We start from the raw sequence: 18,997 nt of genomic DNA, 5'->3' as shown, positions 1-18,997 counted from the left end.
CTAGTCTCTTTCATGTCCTCTAAGAAGGCTAAAAGACCATGTTACCCTTCAAATGGTCCTCAAGTCCAATTTTTTGACCAAACCCTAAAAGTCAACAAAAGTCAACGGCCAACTTTGACCAGACTCGTCGAGTGCACTCGTGTGAATCAGTGAGTCCATGCATGTCCTCTTCTCCCCTGGTCCTCACTTGACTCGCTGAGTCAACCCTGCACTCAACGGGTTACCACAGGTCTCGAATCGCTGGGCAACCCGACTCGACTCATCGAGTCCACTTATGAACTCGGCGAGTTGCTTCCGTAATCACACTCAAATGACCTTCTGAGGTCAGATCCGCTTCTTTAATCTATAGATCTGACTTCCCCACGACCAATAACCACATAAAGGTCGAAACTTGACTCACATGCAATGCACCCAAGGTTTCTTTTGGTGAAATAACCACTAAAATGGCTACCTAGGTTCATAACTCAAAAGGGATGGCATAAAGCATAGCTATAGGACTCTCTGGACCTCTTGAGGTCTAGATCTAAGAATCATTTCACCTTGGGACCTCATCTACTCCAGATTCAAGCCAAAATAATGCATATAGAAACCCTAGATTCAACTAAACATCATAATCAAGAGAGTAAGCACATATTGATACCTCCAACAGCTTCCTCTGATCAAATGGAAGTAGATCCAAGCTCCCCAACTCGCCTAGCTTGTCCTTTCTCCTTTCTTCTTGCTAAAGCACACAAGAAATTGTGGATTAGCCTTCCTCTTGCACCACAAATGATCTCTCTGCTTTCTAGGGTTTCTCAGGGGTGTAGTGGATGCAAATGAAGGCCATAAATGCCTTTAAATAGGGCTAAGGCCCTGAGATTTAGGGTTTCACTTTACAGTGCGGACACAGCGAGTCCACGCATCGACTCGTCGAGTCCGATCATTAATCTGGATAAGAATTTGCAATCCTAATTGGCGAGTTTGAGCGTCTACTCACCGAGTCCCTCAATTAAACTCAAAATAAATAATTAAAATAAGATACCTTGGAATCCGAATGTTACAAAGTGATATCAATTCAGAGATAACAGGCAATGTTAATCTGTGTAACGTACCAACATTGAAATATCTAGACTTTGTGTTTGATGCGCTGGTAGGCACGAAAGATTTCAATGGACCTGACTAGACATAGCTTGACTTTTATAAGGACTTGAAAAACATTGACTTAGATAGATCCGTTTGGTCTGAAAATATGAAGTTCAGGTAGATTAAGCAGTGAGATATATATGGGAATCTGTGGGCTACACTATGATAACTTGTATCTAGAACTATGGCGTCACATCTCCTCGATGAATGGACGCATGTCCTTAATTCTGGTATTGATAGGGCGACTGGGGTATTCTGATAAAGTAGATCTGTAGAAAAGTTATTTTCTTGCTTTCTTTCTATTAGTCATATGTTGCTTCCTCTGCTTGATCGGAAGATCCGACCCGGACTGCAACATATGCAACTCTATTTCTATGCATCTTCTTAACTATGCAATTCTTTATGTCTGTTAGCCATATGATGTCCCCTCTGCGTGATCGGAAGATCCGACCAGGGACACAACATATGCACCATTCTATTTCTCAAACCCTCTATCCAGTTAGTCATATGTTTACTCCTTCTGCACGATTGGAAAATCCGACTTGGGTGTGGAACATATGTTTTCTAAATGTAACTTCCCTCCTAATAATTGTCTGCTCATCTAAGGTAAAGAGTATTCTGGAAGTTCTTGATTACTGGAGTATGTCAGGAAGTGAGAAACACGTTCTAGATCATCTAAAATTGAACATTCATTAGGTTGCATGTAGATCTCGCTAATAAATTTAGGTGGACAACAATATTCGTGGTCGTCATCAACTAAATGGCCTTCTAGGAATATCATTTAGGATCATAGGGTCAAATGTCTTGTCACGTGTTGTATGTCCAAAATTTGTCACAAATTTTCGTGTTTAAGTGGACAACAATATCAGCGATTGATCTACTCATGAAGGTAGAAGTACTGAGAAAAAAAAAAGAGATTAAAGTTGTCCTAGAACTTTTATCCCAAAAATCACAAAAGGTTTATCTGTAATGGTGAAAAACGATTTGTTGATGTTTTATTTTATTTTTATTTTATTTTTCCTAAACAATTTGCAAAATTATTTTAGTTTAATTTTTAGATTTCATTTTATTTTATTTTTAATTTTAATTTCTTTTATTGTCCTCAAAATGCTTTTATTTTTAATTGGAAAATTGGATATGCGGCCCCAATTGGATTTGCGGCCCACTATCGAGCCATGATTGGTTCATAGGTATAAAAGGGAAGGGTTCTCGGATGTAAGGCTTCTACAGTTAACTTATATGTTTGCGGCCATGAACCCCTTCACTGACCCTCTCTCTCAGAATCTCGATTCATCATATTTTGTGTTTGTAATCTGAAATTACTCTTTTATTTTTGTAGGTACCTCTAAATCGACCATAATCATGCTAAACTTAAACTAAAAAACGACTGCATTTCAAGGGTCTATTCGTGCAAAAAGTGTTTTCGGAACTATTGAGGCGTTCACGGCCTTTGAAGCATTCATGGTCGTGAACCCTCTTTTGACCATAAATTCGTTTTTAAAATAAAAAATTAAAGCCTAATAGATTGAATAATGAGAAAACTTAACCTTTAATGACTTAAATTATTTGTTTTCTCACTTGACTTGGTTTGTGCAGTTTAAAAATGGTCGAATTTAAATTTTCAGACAATCAGAATGTTGCAGTTTTCCTGTTAGATCCACCTGCTGCACACAGTGATTTCAAGTCCATGGTTCATAGACTGAAGAAATGTTGTTTGGCTTATTCTCTCACCTCCTGTCCAATCATCTTTCACGACTTAGTGAAATAGTTTGGAAATCTGTTGTGGTGCGAAAAGAAAATGATGAAGTCTCGTTAAAAGCTACTGTGAACGGAAGGAAGGTCGATGTGTCTGAACAAGTCATCCGTGAGGTTCTGCAGATCAATGACCGGTCAGGATTTCCAACTGAGATATCTATAAACCAGACCGAAGAAATCATCGCACGTATGGGGTATGAGGGTGTGTCTCCTCCAACGATCAAGAAACTGTTGCCACCCTAATAGTGATTCTTGGGTCATGTGTTTGTAAGTTGTATATCCGTAAGGAGAGCTAGGGCTAATGAGGTGTCTTTACTAAATACGGGTGCAGTTTTCGCTCTGGCTACAGGACTTGACTTCAATTTTTCGAGATTCATCCTGAATGAGATGGTGACCAATGTCTATGGAAAACGAAAAGACAAATTTCTCATGTTTCCGAGGTTCTATCAGATGATTTTCAACGACAACTACCCGAAACTTGAAAAAAGGGGAGAGACTCTTGACCTGAAATCCATCGGTTCCAGCACCTTTGGACTTATGAAGCAGAACAGAAAGGGAAAATATATGTTCCAAGGAAAGTATCCATTGGTGAAATTCGGCTAATTCGTTGTAGTTAGTGATTCAACTGAAACTGAAAGCTCATCAGATCCAATGGAAACTGAAGATGATGTGATCACTACTTCCGAGCATGAGGAGGAGCCTGTTCCTCCTGTGGTGATAGTTGCTGAAGAGCATGTACCTATTACCATTGAATAGGGCAATGATGATGAAGATACAAAAGTTGATGATGATGAGTTTAAGGATCTTAGTGGTGATTTAACCGGTTATGATAATGATGATCTGATTTGTGGGTTTGAGCATGATGATGACATAAGGTTAAACTCAAAAGACCTTGATGCTTTCTTTGATAACGTCAAGGAAGTTGCACAATCTGCAACGGAGGCGGAGGGAGTTGAAAAACTTCTTGAGACAATGCCTCCTACTTCAACTCAGACGACTGACACTTCAAATCTTATGGATTCAACTTCAAGGATTTCTCCCCTTAATGTTGAAATTCCAACATCATTGGCATCTGAGAGTGATCCGATAATTACACAAGCCTCTTAGCCTCATAAAAAAAGAAAAAGAGCTGATCCCAGGCCGGGAGTGCTTATAAGGAAACAACCTCCACCTGTACAACCACCCACTGCAACTGCTACAACCATTGAATCAGTTAATGAAGACCCAAGTTCTATTCAATCTTCTCACGAAGTCGGGGGCTCTTCAGCTCCTGGGGGTTTCACTCCTCCACGACTTGCGCAAGATGTCACATCTAAAAGACTTGCCATGTTACTTGCTCAACAAGATTTAGACCCTTCTCCACGAGGCAAAGGTATATCCATAGGGGAAAATAGCTCAGGGGGGGAGACCCATATGTGTCAGAGCTCAAGGAAGAAATTAGTGTGATGAATCAAAAACTTATAGAAAAGGATGTTTTGATTGAGAAACTAGACACCAGAGTTATTAGGCTTGAAGAAGAAAATATTCTAAAGACAAAATACATTTCTGACTTGAAAACTCATCTTGGAGCCTGACTGCCTATTACTTCGACCTTAAGAACAAACTTGTTGAAGAATTTGGTGACAAATTCAAATCATCTATCGGAGAACCAGGTGGAGTTGAGACCCCTGCCCATTTTACTTAGTCAGATCAGCTTGATAATCCACCATATATAAGCACCACAAGGGTTATTGATCAATTCGAACGTGAACCAGCTCAAGCTCCACTAAGGATAACACTGAAAAGGGCTTAGAAACCATCTACTCCAAAGAAGAAAAAGAAATGGCTCATCATGAAGAATTCCAACGAGAATCGTCATGTGGACCAGCCAAAATTGACGGTGACTGATCTTGAAAAGAGGAGGTTTGGTGACAAATATGACAACAAATCAGGAATCCTTATGTGGGGATTTCACAACAAACTCAATGTTTGGGTGGTGGAAAGAAAAATTGGTGAGTCGGAGTACTATAAAGACAAACATGACTTTTATTCTTGGACAAAAGTTGACCTTACTGAACTCTCCAAAGCTCCATTTCATAATCTGTCTAACGACCCTCAGGCTACTAATTTTCAACTGTTCTTGGAAAATCAAGTCAAGAGGAATTTTGACAAAATGAAGATTGAAGAATCCTTTATAAGGAGCAACAAAGACATGATTGATCCCAATACTAACGAGTTGATGAAGACTGTGATGTGGACTCCCACGAAGAAACTGAAAGAGATTCTTATTGTCCAACAATTTTGGGATAGATCACTGGACAATATGGAATTTTGGGTGTTCGATGAAGCTACATCCACTGTCGTGATCAAATTTCCAAATGGTACTTATCGTCTTATTACATCAAAAGATCTTATGAAGTTCAGGGAACGAGACATTCACACTTTGTCTCGACATCAAATTGTCTGCAAGTCGGAGCTTTTGGAGCCGGCTGCCAAAGAATTTACAAGCATGATCGCCACAATCATTAAAAAGAAAATGTCGCTTGGGGCTATGGATAATTCTAATGTGATGTTGATCGAGAAGGACTGAAATTATGCTATCTAAAACCAAGGGGGAGACTGTTAGGTCATACTTTTTTGGTTTGGGCTAGGCATAAATATGTATAGGTCTTAATAGGGTCTTTCTCTTGTAATGGGTGTTTAAGTGTATGTTTGCGGTTGTAAGGGTGTTCAAGGTCATGAATGGGTGTACAGCCGCGAATGTTTGTTCGGCCATGAACCTGTTCACGGTCGGTCAGTCCCTATATATAGTGTTAAATTGTGTCAGAGTCGTGGTTGGTCAGTTGGCGTGTCAGACGTGTTTATGTGTGTTCCAAGTGCACTCGATGTTTGCTGCTTAATACAACGTGTGCATTGTTGGAAATCTATTTGCTTCTTCTCCTTCTAATCTTTATTGTTTCTAGAATCTTGATTGTGCTTGATGAGTGGTTAGATCGCATTTGTGGGACTTACACCCTAGCAGCATTAGCTATTTAAGGACCCCTTCACCAAAGATTTTCGGCAAACTACTTCCTTGAACAAACCCTAGCCGAAATTCTGCATTATCCCTCCTATCTCCTTCTTATCCTCTTACTACAAGTGTTTGTGAGCCATTAGAGGTGCAACATTTGGAGCACTAAACTTTCAAAGGTCAAGATCAAGCTAGGAATTCTTGTTATTACTATATAGAAAGAAAGGTTATTGCTTTGGAATTTCTTTTGCATGTTCAATAATGAAAAACTTAGATCCAAAGCAATTAGGGTTGTATGATCACATAGGATGTTGTTATGCTCAAAACCCATTAGTTTCTACCACTTTTAAGCATATTTTTCAGATTTTCAAATATATCATTAAACTTTGTGTATGTCACTCGTAGTTCATGCTTTTTTCCATTGACCGCATCGTACGTTCGATATGTTTGCTTTCCCAAAAGAAAGTGAAAGTGTTCTAAAACATGAAGCCAAAAACTATTTCCCGTTTGCGTGTTGCCCGTCCTCTCGTCACATGATATAAAAATCTAAGCATGAGACAAAGCTTCCTCCTCATCTTCGTTCCAATTCGTTCTTCTTTTTTTGTGGTTTTTCCTTTTGGTTGCCTTCTTCTAGATGGTTGTGTTTCTTGGACCCGTTCGTTGTCGTCATTGTCAAGGATTATATGTTGTTATTCAGATAATGGGATATGAGATGGTTGTGATTGTTGAGGTTGAAATTGTTGAAAAGCTTGCAATTGGGGTTGATTGAATTGTTGTGGTATTTGTTATTGGAAGTAGTTTGATTGATATGGAATGTTAGTAAATAGATGTTGTTGTTGGATTGAGAATGTTAACATTTGAATGTAGTTAAGATGTTGATATTGATCATTTGGAGTGTTTGGGGTTGTTGGGGTGTTTGGAGTGGTTGAAGTCTTTTTGATTTCGATCCATACTTTCAAAAAGAGATGAGAAAACAGAAAGAGATTTGAATGGTTTTGAGGTGTGAAATGGTTATAAAAGTGTTGGTATTTATATGGTTTAATTTAAAGTTGGAAAGTAAATTCTTTTTAAAAAAAATGGTTTAACGGGTTAATTTTTGACTATTTCTAACATTTGTTTCTTATTTGTTGTAAGAATGCGTAGCTGCTATCAATCAACATCACAATTATGGGTTAGGGGCGGTGTTTACACGTGAACATCTATGCTACCTAGCCATGGACGCATACCCGATGACCTAAGGAATATGAACCAAAATTGAAAGATTTTTGCAGTGATCTAGGCTTCAAAAACGACTCACACTCAATTGTTATCAACTTTTCACTTGTTGATCATTTATTTATTCTGCATGCATAAATTGATTGTACATACTGCATTAAAAGCTTGTACGACTTAGTTTTCAGTGTTTGACGAAATATATATATTAAGGTATTTTATATCTATATATATATATATATATATATATATATATATATATATATATATATATATATATATATATATATATATTAAACATAAAAACAACGTCAAATAAGCAACAACTTAATTCAAGTTGAAGAAAAATCTTTTGAAAAATATCTAAAATATTATTACCTGACTAAGTCATTTCCCATTTCTAGGTTTCAGCACATACATAAAAAGCAAGAAAATTTTGAAAGTATAAAATTATATGTAAACTGAATGAAAGTTTGATCGACTTTTATTTTTAAAAAACATTCTTTTGAAATCAAAGGTAACATACATGTCCGGATCAGTTGGGGGGAGGGGGGCATGGGCGATGACCAAGTGCCTTAAATTTTTGAGAATTGATTTTCTTATACCTACTTATATTATTATAGAAAAAAATATATGTTTGCTATTAGGTGTCTCATATCGCACGAAAAAAGAGAAAACAAAATTGCAACCAAATTATATGGATAAGAGAAGAGGTGTCGCATTTCTTTACTTAAAAATTTTTATTTTAAAAGTTACATTTTTTATTTTGGCCAAGGCTTAAAATCAGCTTGAATCCATCCTAAATATATATGTCAAAATCTAATAATTACATAGAAAATATTTGTAAGAAAATGTTGAATTTCATTGTTAGTACGTAGATTCTTTATATATTAAAAATGTTGTTAAGTTGTTTCCTTTTTCAAGGTTTTCCGCATGCACATAAGAAACAAGAAACTTTTGAATGTATAAAATTTATGTAAAATGTATGAAAGTTTGATCGAATTTTATTTTAAGAAACTTTATTTTAAAATCAGAGCTAATGAATATACATATCCATATCACTTTGGGGAAATGTTGAATTTTATTGTTAGTAGCTAGATTCTTTATATATCAAAAATGTTGTTAAGTCGTTTCCTTTTTCAAGGTTTTCAGAATGTACATAAGAAACAAGAAACTTTTGAATGTATAAAATTTTATGTAAAATGTATGAAAGTTTGATCGACTTTTATTTTAAGAAACTTTATTTTGAAATCATATATATATATATATATATATATATATATATATATATATATATATATATATATATATATATATATATATATTGATGAGATTAAACTAACCTTTAATCTATAAAGATCGATTAGATCTTGAACAAGTATATAAACGTAAACAATAAGAACGCAATAAAAAGAATAAGTCAAGATGGAATCAAACAAGTCGAATGATTAAACAAAATCCTCAGAAGAGCTCGATTAAGAACATCAACTGTAGAGGATTGGAAGGTTACAAGAACGATCAAAGAAACCTGTTATCGTCTAGATGTATCGCTATTCTCAGATCTCTCAAAACCTTAACCTAATATGCATGCAAGCGTAAACTTATATATTCACGCTTGGACAGGCCCAAACCGGAATACAAAAAGCCTTATGCTAAACGAGCCCAAAAGACGCAATCTTCAAAAATGATCTCCAGCCCAACAATCTCCCCCTTTGCGTCAATTTGGAGCGAGACCTTCACTAGTTACTGGGGCCAGCAGCTGAAGCAGGTACCTTCTTCTTCACGGTACTCAACAGACATTTGGTGATGGAAAGAATGGTCTGTCTAAACCGGATGTACCAGTTAATCATATCTTCAAAATACTTGACATCATCAGCCGAGTTCTCTTTACACCGTTTGACAATGAACAGCACATGCTCCAAACAGGTTGTGGTGTAAAGATGTTTGTCAGCTAAAGCGAAGAGACATTTCTGTCCTTCCGCTCTAGTGAACATAACCGAGTTGCGTCTCGGGTCGATCCTGCCCAGTAGCATTTGATTGAGATCACTGGCCGATCCCACAGGAGCAATTTTGGGTTTCTTCTTGAAGACTGTGGCGACCTCCTGATCCATTAGGGCAACCTCCATGATGTAGCAGACTAACATCCTTTTGACATGGTCTAGAATGGGACCATATTCAGCTTCATTAGTCAAAAGGATATTATACAGGACAATCCAATCATGAGGATTTAGATTCGGTAGATCTGCCAGGGAGATAAGATGAGCAGTTCTTGCAGATCCCCGAATCAACTTGAATCGAACATTTATAAAACGTCCCTCAGTATAAGGTTTCAGCACCCGAACGTTTACAATCTTCTGGGCGCTCCAAGTAAGGAATTGTGGACGAGCAGCCGCCAGATAGAAGTCAATGAGCTCCCTGTCAAGCTCAGCGTTCGGGTGAGGGACTTCAAAGATGTTAGAGAAGACGTGGAAGATGAACGCCTTTCGAGTCAGCGGCATATCGAACTGCGAATCGACAGTGTTGTTGCAGTCGAACGATATAACCGGCTCGAGCCATAAGATGTTGGGAGTTTCAATGGCCTCTTTGATTAAACGTTCCCTGGTCCAGGTAGGGAAGAGAGTCTTTCGGCTCTCAAGGAGATCGTGGGCTTCTTTTTGTTTGCGTTCGGCTTCAGCAGCCTCTCGCGCCACACGACTGGCATCTTCATCAACCTTGCGATTGTTCTTTCGTTTTAAAATGTCAGCAATGGTCTCCTTGTCGCCTTCTTCATCTTCGTCCTCAGCTATGTTTTTGCCTTTGTCCTTCACACCCGAGCCTAAAGCATGACCAATCGGAGATGGTTCGGTCGTGTGAGTAGCTTTGGAGGAAGGAGGTGGTTTTGATCCTGTCGTCTCATCTCCCCCTTGTTTCGGAATGGACACGAAACTTGGTAGCCCTTCTACTTTGTTAAGAAGATCGATGGCTGGAGAGAGCTTTTCAGCAAGGGAACGCCTCACCGAAAAGTTTAAGATGGGATCGTGTGCTTCCAGAATGTTGGATATAACAGCGTGAACATCCGAAACACACGTCTTGACCACATCCCGTTCAGATCGAAGATCTTCCAGTTGTTGTTGGGATTGAGAGAGTTGAGTTGTCTTGACCTCAAGTGCGGTTGTTTTGGTTGCCAGATCGTCCATTAACAAACGCTCGGTTGCAAGATCCTCTTGTAGTTTGTTGAGGCGAGCATCAATGGAGGCACGAAAGGCCGAGTTGTCGTTGCTTATGTTTTCGCGGAGAGTAGCGAACGAAGGCAACTCCGATGAGACAAAGTTGGCCAATTGTTGAACAATGGGTTCCAAAGATGTCTGGGTGGCATTGGCATTTTCCTGTAGGGACTGCAGCAGGGTAGAGGCGTCAGAAAATAGTTTATTGACTTTTTCGGTCGCTGCCTCATATGCCCTGGTAGATGCTTCAATTACAGTAGTTGCTGAGGCCGCTGAATCATGTTGAGCCCTGGAGAAGGCATCAACAATCTTCTGAAGGGCAGCTTCAGACAGAGAGGACTGTTGGTTGGAAGAGGAGGCGAGAAGTAGGTCAATCTTCTCGTTGAGCTCTTTGAGATGCTTCTTGGTTACTGGAGCATCATCCTCCTCGTCACTTTGAACTTGAAACGGACTATAGTAGACCGAATCAAAGATCATGTTTTCTCCCCCAAGATAAGGGTTTTCGCCCTCAGATGCATTTTCAGGAGATGAAGGGGGTGGAGAGGTTGGGGGTGTTGTGGGTTTGGTTGGATCAGGTTGAGTGGGTGATGGTATAATTTTGGTTGGTGGTTGAGTATGGGTAGTTTCGGTTGTTTGGGTTTTGGGTTGAGGAGGTTCGGTTACATGTGGTGATTCGGTTGTAGTTGTAAAGATTGGTGGAGGGGAAGGAATTGGGGAAATTGGTAGTTCCATCTCTGGGGTAGGGGACCGAGGTGGTGTGTTGCCTCGTTGAGGAGATGCGTCCCCTTGAGAGTCGTCAGAACCCGAACTCTCACCCTCAGAGTCACTCGAAGAAGAAGGTATTACAAGCTTTCGCTTCGGTTGGGTCTTCCTCTTCTTCGGTGGTGGGGATTGTGCAGCTTTCGGTTGTTTCCTCTTTTTAGGAGAAGGCCCCTTTGGAGCTTTGGACGTTTGCTTCCCTTTGTCTGCCTTTTTGCCCCTGCTCACCGGTTTGTCTGCATCGTGAATTGACCTGAGCATTTCCGGGGTCAGATCCCTTGGACCAGATGGCCTTAGCTCCTTGAGCTTCCGAATCAACCTGCTATCAGAAGGCACATCACCATACATTGACTCCGGGATAGAGCCAATAAAGGAGAATTTTGATGCATCTGAGACGATGATCTTCTTGGTATGGAAAGTACCAACAGAAGACATCGATGCACCTTCAGCAGTGGGAACATCAAATCTGTCCATGGCCCATTTTGTGATCAGGATCCAGAATCGGGCCAACGAGACCTCAGAGTGTCGGGATGAAGAGGAGAGGCTTTGAATAAGTTGTTGCCATAGGACAAACCCATAATCCAGGTTAATCCCATTGTAAACCCCGTACATGATGGTGAGGAAGAGACGACTTGCGCCATCTGATCCTGAACTTCTCTCCGACAAGCCCTTGAAAAGGACTGTAAATAAACCGTTCCATTGTGGCGGCAAGCATGACTTTTTGAATCTTGCGACAGAGGTGAGAACTTCTGTGTATCCCATGTTGTAAAACATGTTATACAGATGACCAATATGTATCGACTCCGGATGAACTCTTGAAGGGTCATCAGCAAACCCTAGCAAGGTACAGAAACGTGGACGAGAGACGGAGGTTTTGTGTTCTCCAATCTCGAAAAACACCCGGTCGACAGCCTTGTCGTAATATGCAGTCGCGTAGACCTGCGATAGGGCCACCATCGGCACCGATTTGATTCTGGTAAGAGCCGGAACAAGTTGGTAATACTTCAAGCACTCTATGACCGGCGACATATAGGAGTCGTACGCCAGTGGGTTAAGATCAATGACCAGACATTGTTGTGGGCGAATGGGAAGGATCTGTGAGGTAGCATGAACTGAAGAGGAATCAGCCATTGTTGTAGGTGTGAAGAAGATGATGAACAGGAAACTGTTTGAGAGTGTTTGCGTTCTGGAAATTTTGAAGGTGGTAAAGAGGTAAAAGGTGGTGTGGTGGGCTACTTATAGTGGGAGAAAGGAGAGAGAAAAATCGTTTCAAATCTCTTATGGAAATTTGAATCGGGTTGTTGAGTGACAGATGGACAACAGTTGGGGTGTGATGATCACGTAGGAGAGAGAGTGTCAGGTTCCTAGGATCACGCCACCCAACAAGCGCCGTTTCATAGGGACAAGCCGTTACTATTCCCACACGCGCATTTAATGTCACAGGACAAGAACGAACTTAAGGTTTAAAAGAGGATTCCCTTTAAATTACGATCAACCATTTATTAAGAAATGTTGAAAGGCTTCTTTTAATTAGGCTAAATAAGAGTGGCTTGAAAAGAAATAAAATCTCAGAAAGAAAAATAAGAACGATCCCAAGGGAAGAAATGTTTTGGGTTTAAACAATTTCATAGGAATCACATAAAATTGGAGATTTTAATAGGGTACTTTCGTCAATTCTGTAGTAAAAACTTGAGCAATTTAATTGTTCACCGTCAATTCATTAGGTGTTGAATTTTGGGTTTCACTTAGTTCGTAGTGACACAATACTAAGATCATAAACACAGATGTTGTGTAACCATAAACCTCAGTGGTAATTTCTGAGAGTCTCAAGGGTTACTATGATGGAATGAGTGTAGTGGAGAAGTAATGTGGAGATGGTGTAAGAAAGCGAAGTACCTCTGCTGCAAAAAGAAGGACCAAGCAGGAAACTCTTAACTCATGTGAGAAAAGAGTGAGGTAGCTCACAATTAGAATAAATGAGTTGGCCTTATTGGGAAGACAAAGTTTGTGTATACCAGGTCATGAGGGCCATTATTCAAAATCTTATGAGGCTTGAGACACATACAGCAGCATGCTTCTAGGGACACTTAGGTATTTCATCAAATTTATCCCCATAAACGAACACGAACACACAAGAAATGAAAAAAAAAAATTTGGAGTTTTTGAGATTTTTTTTTTTTTTAAAATAACTTAAAAAAAATACAGATTTTTTTTTAAACAACTTGAAAATTTGACAAAAGAAAAACCGAACCCGAACATTCAGTTGGTTTCGGTTGTTGAAAATTTTGAAAAACCGAACCCGAACCTTCGGTTGGTTTCGGTTCTAGAAAATTCTGAAAAACCGAACCCGAACCTTCGGTTGGTTTCGGTTCAATAAAATTTTGAGGAACCAGGAAATTTAAGCAAACAAGGAAAAGAAAAAAAAAAATTTTTTTTTTTTTAACACGAGGAAAAACAGAATTGTACAAGAAATATACAACATTGAAAAACTACCTTTGAAGTAATGAGTGAGTCAGATAGTTGAACCGAACCCGAACGTTCGGTTGGTTTCGGTTCTTACGTTTGAGTTGGATAGATAGTGTGAGGTACTGACTCTGATTCCATCATACCTAGTCCTTGCAATATTTTATTGAATGATGCTTCAGGAAGAGCTTTTGTAAAGACGTCAGCCAGTTGATCAGTGGTTCTTACGAAGTGAACTTCGACATTTCCATCTTCCACGTGATCTTTGATGAAGTGATACCGCAGTGCTATGTGTTTGGTTTTGGAGTGTTGCACTGGGTTATGACAGATCCTAATTGCACTTTCAGAGTCACAATATAGTGGGATCCTCTTCATATTGAGTCCATAGTCTCGAAGTTGACTTTGGATCCAAATCACTTGTGATGTGCAGGATGTAGCTGCAATGTATTCCGCTTCGGCAGTAGATAGCGACACACACGTTTGTTTCTTGGATTGCCAGCTGACTAACTTCCCGTCAAGAAATTGACAACCACCAGTTGTGCTTTTACGGTCGAGTCCACATCGTCCAAGGTCAGCATCAGAATAGGCTTGAACAAAGAAGCCTGAGTTGGATGGATACCATAGACTTAAGGAGGTGGTTCGCTTAAGATATCGTAAGATGTTCTTCACTGCAAGCATGTGAGGTTCGCGTGGGTTTGCCTGAAATCGAGCACAATAACACACAGAAAACATGATATCAGGTCTGCTAGCAGTTAGATACATCAGTGATCCAATCATTTGACGATAGAGTGTGATATCGACAGCCGGTTTGTCTAGGGATGGGGTAAGCTTGGTGCCGAATGCCATTGGGACTTTGACTTTTGTGTCTCCCATCATACCAAACTTTGCTAGGAGAGTCTTCGTGTAAGCTTCCTGATTAATAAAGATGCCTTTGGGTCCCTATCTTATGTTTAAACCAAGGAAAAAGTTAATAGGACCCATTGAGCTCATTTCAAACTTAGTCTCCATCAGCTTTCTGAATTCAGCTGTTAAGCTGGGATTCGTGGAGCCAAAGATGATGTCATCGACATAAATTTGAACTATCATAAGGTGGTTACCTTCCTTTTTGCGAAAGAAGGTTGGGTCAACCGAACCTTGTTTGAATTTAGACATCTTTAAAAATTTTGTAAGCGTTTCATACTAGGCCCTCGGAGCTTGCTTGAGGCCGTACACAGCTTTATCCAAAATATAGCAATGATTTGGATGCTTTTTGTTCACGAACCCGGGAGGTTGCTCCACGTACACAGTTTCTTTGAGTTCTCCATTGAGAAATGCACACTTGACATCCATTTGGAAGACCTCAAAGTTCTTGTGAGCAGCATAAGCCAGAAATATTCTAACAGATTCTAGCCTAGCTACTGGAGCAAAAGTCTCTTCATAGTCTATCCCTTCCTCCTGACAGTATCTTTTTACCACCAGACGAGCCTTGTTCCTTATAACATTGCCTTCCTTGTCCAATTTGTTCCTAAAAACCCATTTGAGACCAATAACCGAAGCATATGGAGGAGTTGGAATGAGGCGCCAGACTTTGTTCCTTTCAAATTCGTTCAGTTCATCTTGCATAGCTTGAACCTAATCAGAGTGATCTAGGGCAGAGTAAACTGTCTTCGGTTCAACTTTTGATACGAATGAGTTAAACATACAAAACTCAACTTTTGAAAATAAGGATGTCTGTTTTGCCTTCAGTTGTGATCGGGTCAAAACTGTTGGATAAGGTGTCTAAGTCCATAACTATTTCTGGTATGTACTTGACCCGACCCGGCATGGTCCATTTGGGTTGCATGGCATCATGCAATTGGATAGACTAAATGAGAGAAATAACACTTGGAGATTATTAATATATTATAAGTTCTAATATATTAATAATATTATTTGATTAGTTTGATCAAGAATTAATTTAGAATTAATTATGTGATCAAAAGATAACTAATTAAATATATGGGTTGATTATGTAAATCATCCATATCTTGTATAGTGGGCTAAAAGGCTCCATGGACTATCAAGTTGGGTTCCACCCATAGGATGCTCCATGGATGCTCCATGGGAGTTACAAACCCATGGGTCATGGAAATGAAGAGTCATGACACATTAGGGTTTAACCCTAGATGTGTCAACACTATATAAGTAACATGTTCTCCACCTAAAATCGGCTACACTAAGAAACAAGAGGGCTTGGCCGATTTTGAGAAGTGTGTGTTCTCTCATAAGTTCTTCCAAGAGCATTTGGTGTTGTGTGAAGCATTTGAGGCATCACACTTGGGGTGCTAGGCTCACAAGGTTTCAAGGAACACAAACAACAACAAGGTAAGTTATTCTATCTATACTTTAAGTTAAAATTGTTCCCCATGTATGCTAGATAGGAATATAACCTTGGAATTCAACTTTGCATGATAATTAGACAAACATAGATCCAAGGTTATTAGGGTTGCATGTACACTTAGGAAGTGTTAGAATGCTCAAAACCCATCAGTGGTATCAGAGCCTAGGCTTGTTTGCTCTTATTTGTGCTTAAAAGTTGGAAAAAGAATCGGAAATCTTGCTGTCTGCGAATGGACTCGTCGACTCTATAGGGGGGACTCGTCGAGTTCATGAGTATCTTCAACCAACTCGGCGAGTGAGTTCATGCACTCGGCGAGTAGGGTCGACTGATTGCAGAATTTCGATTTAGTTGCTGGAAATGAATTAGAAACATTACCCTAAACTGTTTTGGTAATTGAAAACTTGTTTTTGGTGGTGTAATGTCTTTGCTAATTCATTTACAAACAACTAGTTATCAAAATTACAAAGTTTTAAATGTAATTTTTTGATTGTGTTCATATTCATGTTCTTGTTCTTATGATGTTTTAGATGATCATAGGAATTATTTGTAACCTATGTGGTAGATTAATTCTTGATCATAATGTGTTTTAATGGAGTCCATAACTTATCCTTAAGTTATGGAAAACCAAGAGTCACACTTGAGTTAAAACCATTAAAACAAATACAAGAGTTAGAAAAATGAAGAGTCTTCATTTTATTACTCTATTAAACTCATAAGTTACAAGAAATGAAAAGTTTTGAAAGTTACAAAACTTGCCCTCAAGTTTTGGAACAAGTAAAGTTAAGTTAAAACTTTAAGTTCCAACCCCTAGAATTTTAAAAGTTAAAATTCAACCCTTATACTTATATTATGATGATTTAATAATTATATATATATATATATATATATATATATATATATATATATATATATATATATATATATGTATAAGAATAAAGTCGTCTTACCGCTAGTACGCCTCATTCACGAAGCCGGTCTATAAGGTGGGTATAAGGTTGTTGCCTATAAAATGGTGAATTAATGGGTGTTTACTCTTACCCACCGCTTGCTTGACTGGTGGAGGGTCGTTAGCCGAACGGGTAAGACAAGGACTTATAAATTCTCATTCAAAGTATGATGAATATAATAAAGTAACTAAATGTTTTATTAAATTCCTAATCTTAGTTACTTTAGGAAAATGTGAATAAGGTGCTAATCCATGAAGTTACACTTTACACTTTGTCTAAGTCGTTGGTGGAGCGTGTGTGGTTAACCGGCACACTAACTTGGACTTAACAAGGTAGGTAAAGGGTGACTTAAGGTTTATTATAGTATCGGTGGAGCGTGTGTGGTTTACCGGCAAGTGATAAACTTTAAGGGTACCAAGTGATTTGCATGGTTACTTCACACCTCGTTTTGTGATCCTCGGTATCCCAGTCACAAAACTTGGAGGGAACTCTCGAGATTGAAACATGCCTTTGAAAAGTTCATTGGATCTCAAAGAATCTAGGAATTTCTAAAAAAAAACCTAAATATCTAATATTTCGGTTTTCGTGGTGGAAATTGGTGAATCGTCATTCACCTACCTTTCAAATATGGTATAGCTTAGATTACAGCATACCTCTTCTAAGTTATATTATATTGTGATTGGATCCTAGCCTTAATATTACATTTGGGTGTTTTATTAAGGACTCTTTTAAATCTATACTAAACTTGTTCTTCTTTTTCAGATGTTTTCAAATAATGCTTCTGACTCGAATCCTAATGGCTCCTTTACTCTTATGAGTCTGTGTGGGAAAGTCACCTTTGATGGATCCAACTTCAATAAATGGATCAGAAACATCAGGATGATTATCCACTACGAGGACAAAGAATATGTCCTTGACAAGGAGCTTAAGGAAATTGATCAGTCCAATGCAACTCCCCAGGAGATCGCTGACTTTCATACTCATGAAAGAGATGCAACCAAGGTGGCTTGCATCATGTTGGCCACAATGACAGCTGAACTCCAAAAGTCTTATGAAGATTTCTACTCTTATGAAATGCACCAAGATTTGATGGAAAGATACCATCAAAGTGCACGACAAAAGAGGTACGAAGTCATCTGCTCCATGATAACAACCATGATGAAGGACGGAGATTCCGTCACGAGCCACATGCAGAAAATGCAAAGGTATGTGGATCGTTTGCTGAAGCTTAATGTGAACTTCCCTGAGGAGCTTGCAATAGATATCATTTTGCACTCCTTACCATCGTGCTATGATCAATTCCGCATGACATATCACATGAACAAGGAAGAGGTCACCCTCAGCAAACTTCAGGGACTTCTCAAGACCGCAGAAACAGGTCTTAAGGGGAAGTCGGTTGCTATCACTCCTACTCCAGACTCAACTCCGGTCTTGGCAATTGGGCAAAGTCGAAGGAGGAAGAGAAAGAGATCTTCGAAGGGTACCAAGGCTCGGACCCTTGATGGCTCTTCTTCAAGTGGAACCAAGAAAGGTTTCATTACTCCTTCTTCTGACCCAAAAGAGGCTGAATGCTTCTATTGCCATGAAAAAGCTCATTGGAAGCGGAACTGCCCAAAGTACCAGCAGGATGTGAAGGATGGGAAAGTCAAACCCAACCATGCAGTTATTTACACTATCATTTCTAATAACTCACCCCATTCGAAATCTTGGGTCCTTGATACCGGTTGTGGTATTCATATTTGTTGTGACTTGCAGGGACTAGGAAGAAGTGAGAATGTGGAGCAAGGAAGAATAAACTTAATCATGGGAAATAGGAAAGTTACACCTGTCACCAAGATTGGAGCTTATACTTTATCGCTAAGTAGTGGGTTAAATTTAGATTTGAATAAATGTTGTTATTCGCCAGAAATGGCAAGAAATATTATTTCCTTTCATGCATTGTACAAACAAGGTTTCACCTTTTCGTTTGATAATGAAGTTGGTTCGATTAATGCTTTCTTTAATAATGTACTTTATTTTAAAGCATTACCTTGTGATGGTGTGTATGAAGCTGTATCTGTTGTAGATAAATTAGGAAATAATGTTTTGTGTATTGATTCTACTAATAATAATAACTTGGATAAAGCATCATTATGGCATTGTCGTCTTGGACATATAAGCAAGAAACGCATAGGCCAACTCCAAAAGG

Source organism: Lactuca saligna, chromosome 9, assembly GCF_052625555.1.
Source record: "Lactuca saligna cultivar CGN05327 chromosome 9, ASM5262555v1, whole genome shotgun sequence".
In the NCBI taxonomy this organism is placed as follows: domain Eukaryota; kingdom Viridiplantae; phylum Streptophyta; class Magnoliopsida; order Asterales; family Asteraceae; genus Lactuca; species Lactuca saligna.
The sequence above is the reverse complement of the archived record's forward strand: the minus strand, read 5'-3'. Positions refer to the sequence as shown.